The sequence below is a fragment of the Haliotis rufescens genome, unplaced genomic scaffold, assembly GCF_023055435.1.
Source record: "Haliotis rufescens isolate VD_foot unplaced genomic scaffold, xgHalRufe1.0.p SCAF_14, whole genome shotgun sequence".
Classification (NCBI taxonomy): domain Eukaryota; kingdom Metazoa; phylum Mollusca; class Gastropoda; order Lepetellida; family Haliotidae; genus Haliotis; species Haliotis rufescens.
Window position 1 is genome coordinate 14,941,436 of NW_025963824.1, and position 19,933 is coordinate 14,961,368.

The 19,933-nt window shown below is 37.7% G+C and overlaps 1 long non-coding RNA gene across 4 annotated transcripts; it reads left to right on the forward strand.

Moving 5' to 3' along the window:
- Positions 1-335: 335 nt before the first annotated feature.
- LOC124117922 lies at positions 336-18,228 on the forward strand. 4 transcript variants are annotated; one of them, XR_007220649.1, is made up of 5 exons: positions 336-484; positions 837-864; positions 1,214-1,417; positions 2,220-2,338; positions 17,938-18,228. It is a non-coding gene; the product is annotated as an uncharacterized LOC124117922 (long non-coding RNA). The 4 variants fall into 4 exon arrangements; XR_007220652.1 differs by having other exon boundaries at positions 1,232-1,417; XR_007220651.1 differs by lacking the exon at positions 17,938-18,228 and adding an exon at positions 2,607-2,900.
- The last annotated feature ends 1,705 nt before the right edge of the window (positions 18,229-19,933 follow it).

A 19,933-nucleotide genomic window follows, 5' to 3' on the forward strand; every position in this document is an offset into this window, starting at 1 on the left:
ATACGTTCTATATTGTGACCTTTTTTCAGCCTGTTTGGACTTTACTTCTAGATTAGAGAATGGCAAAAGTTAAAACAGTAATACAACTTCGCAAAATATCTGGAATAATATAAACATTCTATTTGGCAGAAAACTAATGTTTTGATACTTTTCACAATCTGCTTATAAATGAGAACAATGATATGGCAAAGTATATTTGTGTTCGTAGCCAGAAATTAACGGTGGAACTCAAATAAACCTGGACTTTCGGTTTGTGCGGAGAAATTACGATTTTACAACAATGTTCATGCTCCTCATTGGTCTCTTCACCCTGTCGTGTCTCCCCCGGTCGATTCTCGGCTGCTGTGATGATAGCAACGCCCTTCTGTACAGAGTTGACATCACCCTTCCTCCTAAGGTGGGGAGGGACGAGACGGCAGACATATTGCAGATTAAGGCAAAAGTGGAGGGTCTAACTGACATCAAAGTTATATTTTCATTTAAGGTTAGTGTAATTGTTGCATCGCCATTTTGTAAAGCGTAGACCACGTCACGTAGCTTGTCATAAGAGACGATTCAATTTGGATCAGGTTGCTCTGTGCCTTAGCTGATTGCATGTGATCTTGCCCCGATGGTGTTGATCCTTGCTCATCAGGTGTTTGTATTTTGGTTGCAACAAAGCATTCTGTTATTCTCAGAGAAACAACCATGTTGCTAATCACAACAGACTTTGATCGGACGTCGCCGTTTGTCAGTCCCTGAGTCTTTGCCCATAGATATTTACAGTCTGCTTGAATACTGTTTATCTTGCCTTAGAAATATTCACCCTTTCACTTACTCAAATTGTTGTTTTACAGGAAATCGGGAACCCAAAGGTATTGCTTGGTGAGTTCGATTATACAAAAATTGCTGAAGTTTCCCTTATAACAAAGTTACTTTTAGACATACTCTACTGTTGCTCAGCACATCTCCTATTAACGGAATATATAACTGTACTACGTAACTAGCTGGCATCGCCAAACCTGAACCAAACTTCATTAATCGTGAAGGACATTTGATTTTGTCCAATCATCGTCCACAGATGAAGTATGACACAATGGCTTTCAGCGTGGGGTTATGACGATCTTTCAGAAACTACATTATAGATAGAACAGCTATCCACTTATAGTCAATTGACATGTTTATCTCATATGTTTGTTTACACGACAAAGAAAGAAATATCTGTTAATTTCAGTTCTTAATGTTGAGAAAGCGTGCAGCTGGCCACAATTGACAAGCTTTCTGTCACGAAAGGGCTATGAGGTGAAGACGACCCCAGTGTACCGCTGTAGTGACTACGCCCGGTAACTTGGGGTCAATGTATCAAGAGACATTTATGATTTGTCTCTCGAGGATGATGAGCACTTACTTCTTGGCAAGCAAATATTTCATGTCAAAGGTATGTCTGGCAGTTAAGCGCTTACATATCGATCATTTCATGTAAGTATTATCATATAGTTGCAAGTTAGCATTTTCATATAGTTACAAGTTAGTATTATCATATCGTTACAAAGTAGTTTTATCATATTGTTACAAGTATTATTATATAATTAAACGTATGTGGTTAGCGCATCAGTCACTATACATACAGCATCACATGGGTTAACTCACCTGCAGAAAACCTTTCCTAGCTACTGTGCGTGTTGGTTTAAAAGGGGGATAAACACAACAGCTCCTTAGCGAGTATAAGCTTTGTCCAGGAATAATAACAAGGTAGCACTGTAGCTCATTTAGTTATACATTAAACTCTTTGATATATCAGCACAGGAAGTAATATAAACAGGTGTATAGTTGTGTGGTTTTTCAAAGAGATATCACAGCTGTGGATTTTATTCTGACCAGTCAGGTTTTAAATGACCATAAATTCATCTGGTTGAAACAATCGTTGCGTGTCAGAGTACATTAACCTAACTACATGATTATCTCCAAAATCAAAAATAGCTGACAATCTGGACTTTGTGGTAGGAATCTCCAAAGCACCTAAGCATTCCTGGATGTCCAATACTTACTTGCTGTAACATCTCCTGGTGACAAGGATGAGGGTTGAAGTAGAGAACAGTCAAAAGTGGCAAATATACTAGGAATTAACTAGCTTCCAACAAAGGATCAAAATGCACAGCCATGTGCACGCTTTGTGAATAAAATCTCAAAGTTCCTCTTCCAGACTCATGTATGTTATCCAGTTCATACTTACATTTCAGATTTAACAACAGCTGAGTTTGACGAGAAGATGAGACAGATGTTTGAGAGAGACGTGGGGTTTCTGAAAGCAGGTCAAAGGGCGGCATGTTTCAGAACTCTAGCAAGCCTTCCAGTTGAGGTAAACCTTCTTGCACACTTCATTAATCCCATGCATTCGTTTCTAGGTTTGTCTTATCATTCCTTGTGCTAAGTGGTAAATGTCTTTTCATGCATCACTTCTGACTTTCCCCATGCATCAGGCTGACACACCATTCTAATTACAAAATAATGTTAAATGGTGTGTTACACCGAATTATTTCACCCAGGATAATTTGTTGTAGCAATTGTGATGGTTTTCGCATTTTAAGAACGCGCTTGCAATGACTTTTTTTTTGGTCACATTACAGTTAATGCACTTCGCGCCAGCTGGCCCTAAGAAAATGGAGGCGGTAGAAGATAGCTTGCATGGACCCGATACCTTTGACCTTGAAATCATTCGAATCCAGAACCTTGCTCCGTACGTTGGAAGGTGTCAGTGAAAAGATGTAGTTTCCTATGTGGCCTGACAGTAAAGGATTATATATATCAGTCCACTAATAGTTTCAGAACTTGAAACCAGATATTCAGAAGGAATACATTTTAAACATGTTCACGGAAAGAATGATATGTAATTAGCTTTGAATAAAGTTTTGCATTCCTTTCATCTTTGCTTTCAATTCATAAATGTCGCATTCTGTGCACTGTTTATCCGTGTTCTTGCTCTTTTCTGAGAAATATGTTGAACTGCACACGTGAGTGAATGGTACTTCAGTCACGCTGAGAAATCCATTTGAGACTATTCGTATCCTGAATATGATTGAAATCGAATTCCAGTTCCGTGATAGGCTATTCCATGGTGATATCCTGAGGTCACATTATGACCAACAACTTTTCCCATTTCTCCGTGAACACTCAACAAGAAGAGAGCCACTGTGAAGACGCGTCACATTCTTAACTTCTCCACAAATATAAATTCCAGATACAGCTTTGGAAATGGCAAAGGGATTAAGTTTAATTGGTTGTTTATCAGCTGCTTCTATGACAACAAATCGGGCCCATGAATCTAAAACAGGAGATGACTTTTCGGTTTGATTAGTTTCATCAAGATCGACATATGGTCGGTTTGAACGGTTTGAACCAGGGTATGCGTGAGACATGATGAAAGAAAATAATTCAACACCCCTGCTCCCCACCCACTATTGAGTGCCATAAAGAGCGATGTTTTATTGCACCGGATCTCCAACATGCAAACATCAGGGATACAGAGGTGATATACTCCAGTAAAAACAACATGAATAGCTGAATTTCTATACCAAATATAATGTCAGGCTGGTTCGGCCCATGACAGTTAATTGGAGACAGACAGAACTCAGAGGTTGATAGTACCCGATTGGCCCATGAGCCACCGCCTTCTGGCATTGGACTCTAGGCAAGTTTATATCATACATTAATAACATACATACACACCCAACATTCACATACACAGCGCATGGCGTGATCAGCCGATTGATAGAACCGGGCCCATTTTACCACCCGTCTAGGTTAAGTCAGGGTCTAAGTGGTGTTGTGAGCAAAAGGAACCCCAGTTCCAGGCTCCAGTGCCCTCAGCCACCAGAATACCGTCCTCCACCAACACAAGGGCACAACCCACGCCAGACAGGTTGCCCAATTTGATCGCCTTTTACGACCAGCAATGGGGTGCTGTGGACACATTCTGTCCCGGTTCCACACGGGGGAAGAGCTATTAGCATTACCCAGCACTCACCACGGGGAGGTTGCTCATCATGAGTACCCCAAAAATCATCAATTATTAGAAGATTTTTTAATAAGTAAATAAAATGGGGTACACTTTTTGACATGAACTTACCGAAAGTTGGACAAGAGTCCATATTGAATACAACTGCCAATATCTAAGAAACACTATTGTCAAAACGATACGAAACGACTTTTACAAAGATCTCCTGACTTCATTGTGGAATTTCATTTCATCTATTCGTTCCACAGAACTATCAGATATTGGCCTATTTACGAATAATGCATGGTTAAATTAAAATATCTAGATTAATGGAAAAGGGGCAGTCTGCGAAAACAGGTACGGAAAACGCTTACGCTATGCACATGACTTGTTGGAAGAGAAAGGGTTTTGTTTTCCTTTGAATCTGCTGTTAAGAAATTTAATTTACAAACAAATTTCTTGACATTGATGATCATTATAAACACAATAACACAATACTGAAGAACTATATGAATCAATCGGAAGAACTTGAGACCCCTCTAAAATCCCATTTGATCCTTTAATATGCAACACCTACAGAAATGTAGAAAAAAACACTACTTTAACAAACGTTTGGTTAAAAAATTATTGTTTAAAAAATCAACGCTCCATGAAGCGGGAAATATTTTGAAAGTTGAAATATCTTAAGAGGACTGGAAAAACTCTTACTGCAAACTCTTTACGTGCACTGTAAATACTAAGCTTCAATGTTTTCAATACAAAGGTCTACCCCCTTTCTACCTACTAATAATATATTATCCAAAATGGGATATGTAGACAGCAATACATGTAGCCTTTGAGACTCACATAGAAAGGACTGAACTGTTTTGGGATTGCAGCTGAGTAAAATCGAACTGGACATCACTGGAACTTTGGCTAAACACCAGCTCTCAAATCAAAGGAATTATCCCCAAACGACAGGTTTTGCTTAGATACAAATTCAGAAGTAATGCCTCATTCAAATGTTTAATTACACATTTTATCATGTTAAGACACAAAGCATATTCCATTGTCCAGATCTGCCAGAATGTACTGAAGCAGTATTTCTTCATCCCCAAATGTACAGGGGGAATTTAGTCACATCTTTAAATAATGGTCATCATGCCATGCACTTTTCGTAACATGGAAATCACCGTTTTTCTGTTTTGTGAAAACAATATGAAATGCCACAAAAAAATGTTTAAAAAAAGAAAAAAAGGTTCTGCATTGCCAACAAAGCACGTTCATCTCCAAAATATGCATAGAAAATAGTTGAACACGTGTGCTACTTTATGCTGACATGCGCAGTGGGACTTTCAGTTGGGAACCCACGTATATAGATCGCTGCAGTTACCTTCGGCAGCAGTCACTAGCCAGTATTCAACGTCGTCACAGTCGGAAAGGTAAAGTATCGAAACGTCTCAATTTTGATTATATGTGTGATTATATAGAGTTCAGTCGTCATAAATAACCATTGGTGGTTCAATTCATTTATTAAATTGCAAAAAGAGAGACAGATAGGGGGATGGAGGATAATAGCAAATGTGCGATAGCATAAAGAGCGAAGAAGATGTTACAAGTGTCACCAATAATTTCTTTTATGTCTATATGTTATTGCCCAAAATTAACAGAACTGATGATGTAATGATATGAATACATCAACAGGCCATGTTTTATTTATGAAAGAAGTATGCATTAATAATGGCAAAGTAACATGCATATGCGTGTTGAGTACCAGTTGTATCACTGCAAAAAAAATCCATATATACAAGCTTGTATATCCTTTGGAAAGATGATATTTCCAAAGGATATACAAGATTAGGATGATATATACAAAATATACAAGTTTGTATATATGACATATACAAAATATACAAATTTGTATTTATGGTGCATCCAAATTTGTTTTGTTTGTATATATTGGTAAAGGGAGATAATTATTATGTATTTGTGTATAATTATGATATATGTGCAAATTGAAGTGTTTTAAGTTGAGCACTGTGTTTCTTTGTATATGTTGGTAAAGGAGGATAATTGCTATGTATTGCTCTATAAATGTTTTGTATGTGCAAAATAGTATCAGCAAGTTACAAAAAACTGATTTAGTGGCGGGTAACATTACTGGAAGGTTTAATTAGTACTCCACACTGTTAGCGGGAGTACATACTGTCCTTGCAGTGATATTGACGGGTGGGCGGTTGAGGCGTCTGGTACTTTTCCTGGCGCGGTGCTTGGTATGTGAGTAGACTTTATGGTCAAATGCACAGAGGGGATTAGCTGTCGGGGGCGATTGCTTTGGCGGTAACTTCTGTATTGAAAGTGTTTGAGCTTGGATTTGTTTTACGGGGAGGCCGCGATGTGTTTTGTAACATGCTCTCGTGCACATATGCCAACAGAGTGGATTGCACAGAGGATGAAAACTATTTTATCACTACTTAAAAGTGTTGAATTTGGTTTGTTCTGAGCTGTCGGTTTCATTGTAGATATACATTGTTATAATGTGAAATCTCGGCGGAAACCCGGAAAATCGCGTTTTGTAAAACGGTAGTCCTTGGGGAAAATTGTATTATGAGCAACCGGATGCGTAAATAACGTGTGTAATATATTCCCGTATTATATTTTATAATACTTGTTCTTTAAATATTGTTATCAATGCGAGAACGAATATTACCTTGAAAAAACACAACAGCATGCATATGTTCTAGCAAAAGGAAACTTGATATATATTCATTTGGCTTAATTTCTACTTTGGAAAACTTAGTTGGCGCTCTAAAAGCTTGACGCTGTATAATTTGGCACGCGCATGGTTGGGTGCAAACCATATGTACATCAATAATAATAGTAAAAATAATAATAATAATACATCATGATGGCAGTTTCAATGTAAAGATTAAGTATTTTTAAAGATATGGAAAATAAATCTTGATAACTGCTTTAATCTTTGATCTTTGGGAAAATAATAATGGAATTGGTTGAGTGACTAACGTATTCTACTTTAAAAGTGACAGGAACGTGATTTACATAATTAAAATATAGAATAATATACAAATTATAAGAGAGGGTTTGTGATTTATTTTGGGATGAAGTCAGTATTTAACTTGCGCTTTCCGACATTATGCGTATTTCGCACACGGTTAAGAAAAAAAATGCAATTCATTTATTTATAAAAAGTACGACTGCATCAATCCTACATCACAGGACCATGTACATAATTTGTTGAATGTTATTTCGTGAATACACGAATTGCATAACACATTCCCTGAGGACAAACCCAAATTGCCCGTCCCTTTGTGACAGGTGTTAATTAGAGAATGTATTGCCACCATATTATGTCCCGGCACTTTTATGACATGTAATGAACCTAGTCAATCCCTGGGTCTGTAACAACAACATGGGTCTAATAAAATCAAAGTAACATAAATGTTACGTAATTCGAATTAAAAAAGAGACTGAAAAAATGTAACATGAATATAATTGCCCTTTTGAGGGTAATATAATTTTGGGAAAATATACGTTTTCTTGTATTTATGGACGACTTCACACAAGCTGAAAAATTAAACATATGTTTATATAGCTATATTTACATACATGGCATTAACATGTAATAATAATATTGATCATGTTTGTTAATTTGTACATTTCGTTGTTATTGGTATCCTGAGTATGTTGTAATAATGCATGTGTTCTGATCTTATTTGACGTAGATTACATGAACTAGTAGAGTGACTTTCTTTCATCAGCGTGGAAGGATTACCCACACATATACCCTTAATCCTTTGTCAAACAGAAAGAAGTCATATAGATATCATATCTAACTGGTACTAAAAGTTCACTATCAATCTCCTCTGATAACAAACTTACATTTAATATCCCCAAGCTACAATACCAAGCATGCTCATGGAGTAATTATGAGAAACCCGAATGATATCCTGTCTACGTGGTCACACCCGGTGATTGTTAAGACATTCAGACAATATGGCAGTCTGTATTCATTTCTTATATCCCAAAAGTCCCCACCAAGCTTCCTTTTATTAACATTGGGATGAGGGGAGATATACATATTGTATTAAATAATACATCAATACATCAAAACAGAACAAAAAAGATAGGTCAACAGTGCGGTTGATGGAAAGGGGTTTCCTAAGAAAAGTTATTTAACTCTTTAATACTTAATACGTGTCTCAAAGTATGTATTAAGTCTTACTACTAGTTATTATATATGTGCAAATCCACCCGAACGTCGGATGTACATGGCCGATTTCAAAATAGCTAAATTAGGCACTGTTCAAATTGTTTCCAATAAACCACTGATTAGAAACTCACTTAACCTTTAGAATAGAATCGTTTCTAAATATATTGTAGTTGGGGCATGTGTAAAAATTAATGCAGTGTACCATTGTGACAGCCACAAGAGCATGCATGATGTGTTATCTGAGATGTGTTTTTTAAGCCGATGGAAGTTTAAAGTGACAAAATCTGGTATCATGGCTTAACTGAATATAACATTGTCTAAGTTTAATAATCCTCTTTTTCCGGTGACTATTCCAATTATTAATGGTATCAGGTAGGAATGACTTGCATTCAGTTCTACAACGTATAGCCTGTGAATTGGTTAGATTTCTTTATATGTAATCACTAACAGCAAAGATGTTTTCCATCTTGTAAAAAGGTGTAATGGCTACGTTGGTCTCACTCTACATTTTCACGTGGCTTGTACCTCTTATTGGCCCACAAATAGTCCGTAATCAGTGAGTGGGCGAGGTAAAAATTAACGTCTCATCGGCATTATTTCAGCGTCCGTAATGAATTAATGTGTAGACATTCTAGGATTAATTCTTTTTCTTTGGTACAATTATCCAAAACATGGGAGCAAAATATTGGCAATATATATATGCTTGTTCATGACTTATGTAAAAGGGGTTATTTATCTGAGTGATTGAGTATGGTTCACGGCGGTGGACACCAGAAAGGTATTTAAGACAATTAATCATAGGGCTTACCTCGTTAACTCGCCAATATCATAATCTGACTGAAATATTAATACCAAAGTCCTTTCATTTTAAGATTAGGTTTTGCACTTGGGCACACTTTGACGTGATATTGAACAGTTTTCTTTTTCCCTGGATTAAGTTTTACTTGCATTCATTCATTTGGTAATTTTCTCCAAATTGGCATTAATATTTTATGCAGTAGTATTTGGAACTGTCCATTTTGGGAATAGGGTTGACCCCACCGCAAGCACAGTAAACAGAAATTCCAAGGTGAATAATATGTACTATAGTTTGTTGGCTCGACATGCAAGACTCCATAATTTTAGCAATAAATTCATAGTAATATTAAATTAATTTTTTTTATAAAGAATTCATTGATGTATTTGACATGAGACGTAGCGACACTCATGTATTTTATAATAATGTACAATTTCAATGCCTTAAATCTGTTGCATTAAACAAATTCTTTGATTTGATGTTGTCATATTGTGACTCAATTTGTGTCTAGTCTTCCAAATGTTCTATTGCGAATACATATAGTGTCAGCGCTCATGATCGCCATATCTATGAATGGATGAAAATATCATCATTAATAAACTTACCTGAGCTCAATATGTGTTCTGAAGACAAATCGCTGTAAAGCATCTTGCACGGCTTCGTTCACGTTCACCCTCAAATGTACGAAAGGAAAATCTGCAACTGTGCGTGTTCAATGTTCGTTTGCATTTTTGTGACAGGCGGTCGTTTTCATTAAGATTCCACAAATTCATAAATCACAACTGCCTTGGTTAACTGGAGTCAGGATATAACATTTACAAACTCTGTTCTAATTATGCTAATCGAGGAAGTGCATTATACTGGATGACAAACTTATTAATCCTTTCACACTAATCCTTGTTTACAATGAACGCATGTCAAATGACTAAATAAACATCCTTTTTTATTTTCTTAAGTAGAAGTATCACAATGGGCGGTGAACACAACTGTTTGTAGAATGATAGTTTCAGAAAGGAATACAAATACAAATATACAGAAAGGGGTTTAAAATGGTTTCTTTCTTTGCATCCACGCATTGTTGTTGTGGATGCGGTTATTTGCTGTCGGAATTGTTTTTGCAATTCAATTAGTTAATTACATGTCACATGACAACTGCATGTCACGGGGGCCTGGACATAAATCACGTGGTGCACTATTAGGCCTATAATAACCCCAACCTTGATTCTGCATCAATTCTGTCTTGAGGCGACTAGACAGAATACAATACAAAGCCCTAATACTGGCCACAGGCGCAGCGACAGGCACCTCACGAGAAGCACTACAAGTAGAAACGGGAGAACTCCCATTGAAACTAAGACGAGAGCAGGCAATATTATCGTTCTGGGGACGAACATCAAACCCTTTGGTTAAAAAGATATGGCAAGACAAAAACGCTCGAGATGAGGCCCTAGCTCGAAAAAATCCCTCACTAAAGCCATCTGGGATATTAGTACGTGAACTCATTCGAAGTCACAATTGCGATGACATTCAGCCTCCAGAAAGTCACTACAAAGGGTTACACCCTCCCTGGACTTTACAAACTCCCAAAGTTGACACTGCTTTAACATCAGAAGTCACTAAAAGAGAAAACCCAACCCTACTACGTTCAGTAGCTATCACTAAAATTCAAACTACCTGGGACAGCTGGGCCCATATATACACTGATGGATCCAAGAATCCTATCAACAACAGTGCTGGTTACGGGATCCATATCCACAGCTCCAAACCCCAAGCACATTCAGTTCGCTTGCCCGATGGTCAGTCAGTATTCACGGCTGAATTGGAGGCAATTCATCATGCACTCAAACTCATACCGGAACTCCCGGAAGCAAAGGCAGTCGTCCTATCAGACTCGCTAAGTGCACTTCAGGCCATCAGTGGAAGAAACTCAAACTCCAGGCCAAACACAGTCAACAATATTCTATACGAATATACAAAACTATCGGACCAAGGGCAACAGGTGGAGCTGTGTTGGATCCCCTCTCACATAGATATTCATGGAAATGAAAAAGCAGACTCACTGGCGAAGCTAGCTCTAGACAAAGCGGATATACAGCCTATTCCCTTTAGTAAACTAGAGATAAAAAGCAAAATCAAAGCCTCCATAGCAAAAAGATGGCAAACCCAATGGGACGCAAGTAAGATCGGCAGATGGCTATACAAAATTCAACCCAAGGTCCAACAAAAGCCAAACTCATACTCAAATGAAAGGAAAATTGAAACTGCTATCTCACGCCTCAGACTTGGTCACAAAAAGCACTATGACAAGGTTTGTTCATCTTGCAATCAGGCTGAAACCATTGACCACCTGTTACTAGAATGTCAAGACCATGCCCCGGCCCGGGCTAGGTTAAAACAAGAATTGCAGTTAGATCCGCTATCTGTCATAGATCTCCTAAAGCCAAGAGATGCAATAGCGAAGGCCAAACTAACTCTATTTCTGAGAGATGGACAGCTGCTCGAACGTATATAAACAGAGCAGCCAAGGATAAAAATGAAATCATATCAATATAAGAAAATAGAAATCATATCAATGCAAAAACAGAAATTATGTGAACACCGAACTCACAATAGATATGTGAACCCTTCTCACACACAGGAGTCCCAAAGAGGGACAGGTCAGCCGAAATTGCCTAGGCAGAAGGCGACCTCTTAAACACCTAATGCAACAACACATCTGCATCAATTCAAAAAACTCCTGAATCCTCATTGACTCCTGAACACTTAGATTTTGACGTTGTCATCTTGATCATCAGAACCATCAAAGGCGGCAAAATACAGTAAGCAACTTTTCTCCTACTTTTCAATTCAGATGTAGACAAGTACAACACGTTTAGTAATGATTTAAAAAATTGTACAAGTTTCTTAGTGTCAATAATTAGTAGAACAGACGTAAAACAGACATACGAATGGACACGTTATAGACAACAATCCTATATATTTTAGTAACAATGATTAGTTGGAGTGACCAGTATATATTTGCAAAAAATAGATTCACCCATCAAATAGAGCTGCATGTGTCAGGGACCCAATCTAGATAGCGCCAACATCTAGAACCGCTGCGCCGGAAGTAGGTAACGTTTCTAGCTCTTACGTCGAGTAAAATCAGAAATGATTCGCGTGATACATATATGATGTACATATATGTGAACAGCCTCTCGTTATTAATGCCCTTTAATTGTAGTCATCTTACTATTTGATCGTTTGTGTCACACAAAGCTATAAGTTCCGTAATAAAAATACGGAAAAATGAACAGATTAATCTCATGGACATATATTCAAAAATGGTAGCATAACGAATGAAGTAATGTCTTAATTTCCGTTCCCATAATACTGTTTAGATGAAACACCGTTAGCAACTTGAATGGGAATAAACAGTGGTAGCTGTCACTAGCCAAAGGATACTAGACTATACAAGAACAGTTTTAGCATCTCACACCGTCCCGACAGGCGCCAACCTCTCAAATATTGCACAACATATATTGATGGCGTAGTATGATATTAATATTACATTGTTTCTTGAATACTGTGCGAAGAATATTTTGTACGATGGCAAGATTCAAAACAAGTATCATTATCTTCTTTGCGAGGAATTTAGAAGTTGGAGTATTGAGAGAGGATAAGATCTGTGGATGAACAACATCACTTGCTTGATAATGGTGTTACAACATACACCTAAGCGTCGCTCCTAACTGTAATAAAGACGTTGTTCATCAATATATATTATCTCTACTCAGTTTTCATTATCGCTAAAATTAGACAAAACTGTAAAAATGGTTTAACATGTGTGGTAGCACAGCTAGTCCCTGTAAAATTTTCATTTAAAAAAAATAAATAAAAAATCACAGCGCACAGGGAAATTGAGCGAGGCTCAATTCGAACGGTATTCCCATGTTATGTTATGTTTTTCTGAAAATGTACATGAAGCGGATTGGTCAAGAAGTTTATATGAAGACCACACCGGAATACAATGATTCAAAAATGCATACATGATATTGTAAATATATCTAGATTTTTAGACAGGATAATGCATAGATAATATTCCAACAGTCAGATTAACCAGATTTAACAGATTCCTCTACGCTGGGCAAACACTGGTCTATGTAGGATCATATCGTTATCTGGGACTACGGGTTGACGAGCATCTAGATATGTGAAACTGTGAAAGAGTTGTACAATTCTGCCAGCCATGCTTTGTCTTATTCTGTTGGGTGTATGTCTTATGATGTTTTTTATGAAACTGTATGAAAGTCTTGTTGAGCCGGTAATGATCTATGGCTCTGGTATATGAGGATAAAACATTAATCTAATCCACAATAGAGCCCGTAATTATTTCTTGGTGTTAGTAACGGTACCTCCAGTATAGCCACTAATGGAGACATGGGTCTCTCCTCCCCGTTTGTTACATTACATGCTAATGTTTTTAGACTACCCCAAGATTTAATAACAGTACTTGTAACGCTTTGATGAAGAAAATGGTTACTATGTAAAAGTTCATGGAGTTGTTAAAATTGCCTGTAATCTTAATATTTATGATGTTATGAATAATATGACTGCTCCAATGTCCCGAAAGAAGAAAATTGCCCATATTAAAAACGTTCTCGTAAACAAAGATGAACTGAGCTGGAGAACAGAGCTTTGGAACGATAAACATAACGTTAAGGGCAATACATTAAGAACTTTCATGATCGTAACGTTGTTGCTCCTTATGTTTTAAATACAGGGACCACCGTCGCATTTTAGCTAGTTTTAGATCTGGATCGAAACAGGACGATTTACAACCCCCCAAACCTTTTAGAAAATAGAATCTGCCCGCACTGTTTTAAAATTGTTCATAAAAGTTTGTCGAAAATGAATTTCACTTTATTAAATGTTATGTCCTTTATGATCTTAGAAGTATTTTACTTAGATAATGGTCATCTCTTTTGAAACACGTGACGCATTCATAAAATAACTTCCTCTGTAAGGTTCACACCCAATTGTCAGACATCCCATTTGGCAGGTGACCGAATCATCAGACAGACCAGTCAAGTGTGACCAGTGTATTCGCCTGGTCTAAACTACTAATTACTGTGCTGCTCTCGACTGTGGGCAGAGTAAGCTATTCACCACTCGTTAAGTGATACAGATGAACCAGATTCCTCTACGCTGGGCAAACACTGGTCTATGTAGAATCATATCGTTATCTGGGACTACGGGTTGACGAGCATCTAGATATGTGAAACTGTGAAAGAGTTGTACAATTCTGCCAGCCATGCTTTGTCTTATTCTGTTGGGTGTATGTCTTATGTTTTTTATGAAACTGTATGAAAGTCTTGTTGAGCCGGTAATGTTCTATGGCTCTGGTATATGAGGATAAAACGTTAATCTAATCCAAAATAGAGCCGGTAAATTATTTCTTGGTGTTAGTAACGGTACCTCCATGTATAGCCACTAATGGAGACATGGGTCTCTCCTCCCCGTTTGTTACATTACATGCTAATGTTTTTAGACTACCCCAAGATTTAATAACAGTACTTGTAACGCTTTGATGAAGAAAATGGTTACTATGTAAAAGTTCATGGAGTACTAAAGTTGTTAAAATTGCCTGTAATCTTAATATTTATGATGTTATGAATATTATGACTGCTCCAATGTCCCGAAAGAAGAAAATTGCCCATATTAAAAACGTTCTCGTAAACAAAGATGAACTGAGCTGGAGAACAGAGCTTTGGAACGATAAACATCAATGTTTAAAACTACTTTCAACTACTTGTTGCTGGCGTACGCATTTTATATTGATCAAACTGTTATTAAGATCTGTAAAACATAACGAAATACAAATTATTTCATAACATCATATAGTTGTCATAATGAAAATAGTATTAAAGCATTATTGTCACATGCAATAATTATACTGTTCGGTATCATTAGTAAACTTTGCAACCACATATTATGTGAAACATTCTATAAGAGGTGAGGAAATTGAATGAAGCAGTGGTAAAATCTAACCATATATACAAAATTGTATATTTTGGAAATACCAACTATACAAAATTGTATATTTTGGAAATATCAAATATACAAAATTGTATATTTTGTATATATGGGTATTTTTTCTTGTGTATATTCATTTGAGATTATAGCTGATATATGGCAGACAGCCGGGCCTGAGGCATAGAAGATAAAATTATCAATAATGGACAATTACATGTAGATATACAAAAATATAATGGAAATAATACAAGCACAAAAAGTTTCAATGATGCGAGGATTCGATGCACCGACATCAGACAGACATAAACTACTCTCCAACAATCTACCAAAACTGTGATCTTAAAAATTATTTGAATATAGAAAACTGAAAGATGTTGTCATCCGGCTTGTTTGTAAAACGTTCTATATTGTGACTTTACTTCTAGATTTAGAGAATGGCAAAAGTTAAAACAGTAATATAACTTCGCAAAATATCTGGAATAATATAAACATTCTATTTGGCAGAAAACTAATGTTTTGATACTTTTCACAATCTGCTTATAAATGAGAACAATGATATGGCAAAGTATATTTGTGTTCGTAGCCATAAATTAACGGTGGAACTCAAATAAACCTGGACCTTCGGTTTGTGGGGAGAAATTACGATTTTACAACAATGTTCATGCTCCTCATTGGTCTCCTCACCCTGTCGTGTCTCCCCCGGTCGGTTCTCGGCTGCTGTGATGATAGCAACGCCCTTCTGTACAGAGTTGACATCACCCTTCCTCCTAAGGTGGGGAGGGACGAGACGGCAGACATATTGCAGATTAAGGCAAAAGTGGAGGGTCTAACTGACATCAAAGTTATATTTTCATTTAAGGTTAGTGTAATTGTTGCATCGCCATTTTGTAACGCGTAGACCACGTCACGTAGCTTGTCATAAGAGACGATTCAATTTGGATCAGGTGGCTCTATGCCTTAGCTGATTGCATGTGATCTTGCCCCGATGGTGTTGATCCTTGCTCATCACGTGTTTGTATTTTGGTTGCAACAAAGCATTCTGTTATTCTCAGAGAAACAACCATGTTGCTAATCACAACAGACTTTGATCGGACGTCGCCGTTTGTCAGTCCCTGAGTCTTTGCCCATAGATATTTACAGTCTGCTTGAATACTGTTTATCTTGCCATAGAAATATTCACCCTTTCACTTACTCAAATTGTTGTTTTACAGGAAATCGGGAACCCAAAGGTATTGCTTGGTTAGTTCGATTATACAAAAATTGCTGAAGTTTCCCTTATAACAAAGTTACTTTTAGACATACTCTACTGTTGCTCAGCACATCTCCTATTAACGGAATATATAACTGTACTACGTAACTAGCTGGCATCGCCAAACCTGAATCAAACTTCATTAATCGTGAAGGACATTTGATTTTGTCCAATCATCGTCCACAGATGAAGTATGACACAATGGCTTTCAGCGTGGGGTTATGACGATCTTTCAGAAACTACATTATAGATAGAACAGCTATCCACTTATAGTCAATTGACATGTTTATCTCATATGTTTGTTTACACGACAAAGAAAGAAATATCTGTTAATTTCAGTTCTTAATGTTGAGAAAGCGTGCAGCTGGCCACAATTGACAAGCTTTCTGTCACGAAAGGGCTATGAGGTGAAGACGACCCCAGTGTACCGCTGCAGTGACTACGCCCGGTAACTTGGGGTCAATGTATCAAGAGACATTTATGATTTGTCTCTCAAGGATGATGAGCACTTACTTCTTGGCAAGCAAATATTTCATGTCAAAGGTATGTCTGGCAGTTAAGCGCTTACATATCGATCGTTTCAGGTAAGTATTATCATATAGTTGCAAGTTAGCATTTTCATATAGTTACAAGTTAGTAGTTTTATCAAATTGTTACAAGTATTATTATATAATTAAACGTATGTGGTTAGCGCATCAGTCACCATACATACAGCATCACATGGGTTAACTCACCTGCAGAAAACCTTTCCTAGCTACTGTGCGTGTTGGTTTAAAAGGGGGATAAACACAACAGCTCTTCTAGCGAGTATAAGCTTTGTCCAGGAATAATAACAAGGTAGCACTGTAGCTCATTTAGTTATACATTAAACTCTTTGATATATCAGCACAGGAAGTAATATAAACAGGTGTATAGTTGTGTGGTTTTTCAAAGAGATATCACAGCTGTGGATTTTATTCTGACCAGTCAGGTTTTAAATGACCATAAATTCATCTGGTTGAAACAATCGTTGCGTGTCAGAGTACATTAACCTAACTACATGATTATCTCCAAAATAAAAAAAAGCTGACAATCTGGACTTTGTGGTAGGAATCTCCAAAGCACTTAAACATTCCTGGATGTCCAATACTTACTTGCTGTAACATCTCCTGGTGACAAGGATGAGGGTTGAGGTAGAGAACAGTCAAAAGTGGCAAATATACTAGGAATTAGGTAGCTTCCCACAAATGATCAAAATGCACAGCCATGTGCACCTTTTGTGAATAAAATCGCAAAGTTCCTATTCCAGACTCATGTATGCTATCCAATTCATACTTACATTTCAGATTTAACAACAGCTGAGTTTGACGAGAAGATGAGACAGATGTTTGAGAGAGACATTGGCCTTCTTAACGCAGATCAACCGGCAGCATGTTTCAGAACTCTAGCAAGCCTTCCAGTTGAGGTAAACCTTCTTGCACACTTCATTAATCCCCTGATTTGGTTTCTAGATTTGTCTTATCATTCCTTGTGCTAAGTGGTATGTCTTTTCCTGCATCACTTCTGACTTCCCCTACATCAGGCTGACACACCATTCATATAACTAAATAATGTTAAATGGTGTGATACACTGAATTATAGTTTGTTGTAGCAATTGTGATGGTTATCGTCCTTAAGAACGTGCTTGCAATGACCTTTTTTTGGTCACATTTCAGTTAATGCACTTCGCGCCAGTTGGCCCTCAGAAAATGGAGGCGGTAGAAGATATCTTGCATGGACCCGATACCTTTGACCTTGAAATCATTCGAATCCAGAACCTTGCTCCATACGGGGGAGGGTGTCAGTGAAAAGATGTAGTTTCCTATGTGGCCTGACAGTTAAGGATTATATATAACAGTCCACTAATAGTTTCAGACCTTGAAACCAGATATTCAGAAGGAATACATTTTAAACATGTTGACGGAAAGAATGATATGTAATTAGCTTTGAATAAAGTTTTGCATTCCTTTTATCTTTTAATTCATAAATGTCGCATTCTGTGCACTGTTTTTTTTATTGCTCTTTTCAGAGAAATATGCTGAGAAATCCATGTGAGACTATTCGTATCGTATCGTGTATATGATTGAATTAGCGTCCGTGATAGGCTATTCCATGGTGATATCCTGAGGTCACATGATGACCAACAACTTTTCCCATTTCAATGACAAATCCTCTATCATCGAGATAATTAATGATCCATGCTATAAATGGTTACGTTTGTTGTTTTCCTCCAATATTGTTGATACATATTGACTGCAAGCTCATTTAGGTGGAGGTTTCAAGTGTACAATTTCGGTGTGGTCACTGTAAACAACTATACAGAGAGAAGGGTTGTAATGGGGGACTCTTTGACAATGCATGGATTGTCTCATTTTTGGCTATTTTAAAAGATATGTGTAGCCAGGCGTGGTATGTTATGCCCAGCCACTGGGCGTCTAGTCAAAACATGAGGCAGATTTTGAAGTTCAGAATATGTCATGTAATACTCCTCTTTCGACAGATTATGCAGTATGCAATTTCCTCACTAGAGCCGCAAAAAGTGGTTATTAGCTGATGAAATATTGGTCAGTGCTGTACCAAATGCAGAGTCAACAGACAGCCTATGATGTCGGCCAAACACGAGTAAGTAGGGAGTGAACAGTTCTAGGCATACAATACGTGAGAAAGATGATCTTTCTTCTTTGCCGTGTGCTGTTTCTCCCGAGTACTGAGCATCTGAGTCAGTAAACCGCTTGCATTGTCCATTACCCATCATGCTATATAGTAGTCCCAGTATGCCCAATATGCTGCACAACTGTCTGGGGATATCACCTTCAGGTGCCAGCCTTGATCAGAGTGCGAAATCTCTGGAATGCTGCAGTGATCAAACAGTACTTGGACTGTAGTATGTGCCGTTTTGTTGCCAGTGGTGATGGCAAAGGCATATTTTGTGAAATGAGCTGTAATGAACAGGGAATTCCGATAACCACACTTGGACGCGATACTCAACGCCATTTCACCGAACCACAACCACAAGAGAAGGGTCCCAAGCTGAGTCAGGCGATGAACACCATCTCCATAGGTTTAGTGGTTTCGATGCTAACTAAAGGTGCATGCTCAATTCAGGAATATACCTCTGGCAGCAGCTAATATTTTTCCCCGCCAGTAAAACCATGTCTTAAATAAAGCCATGGTCTTGTCACTAATACGATGTCCAACATATGCTATATATATGTCCACTAATATGCTGTCATATATAAATTTATCATATCTTCCAGACTCGGTTGACAGTAGGATGCTACAACATATGTAAGTTTTTGCCTTGGAAGACGGTCATCTTTGATAGTGAGCGAGTCCTACTGGCGGAGAATAGATGCAGATCCAGATCCGATGTTAGAACCTCCAGGGTGGACGTGTATATACAATTCTAACAAATTGAGGGATCTTGTCAGGAGGTGCCATACCATCAACTGCCAACATGCAAATTATCACCTCCCCAGTTAGGGAAAGTGAGGTGAGATGGGGTGGTATTTATCCCGCACTTCTCGCACTTCTATAGTGATGTGCATGCACGTGTGTGTGGAGGGCTACTTGTACAAGCCTGGACTGATGCAGATTTATAGTTCTAGCCCACTGAGATACCATGCCGCAGTTTTACGTGATTACCCTACTCAGACACACTATACTGACTTA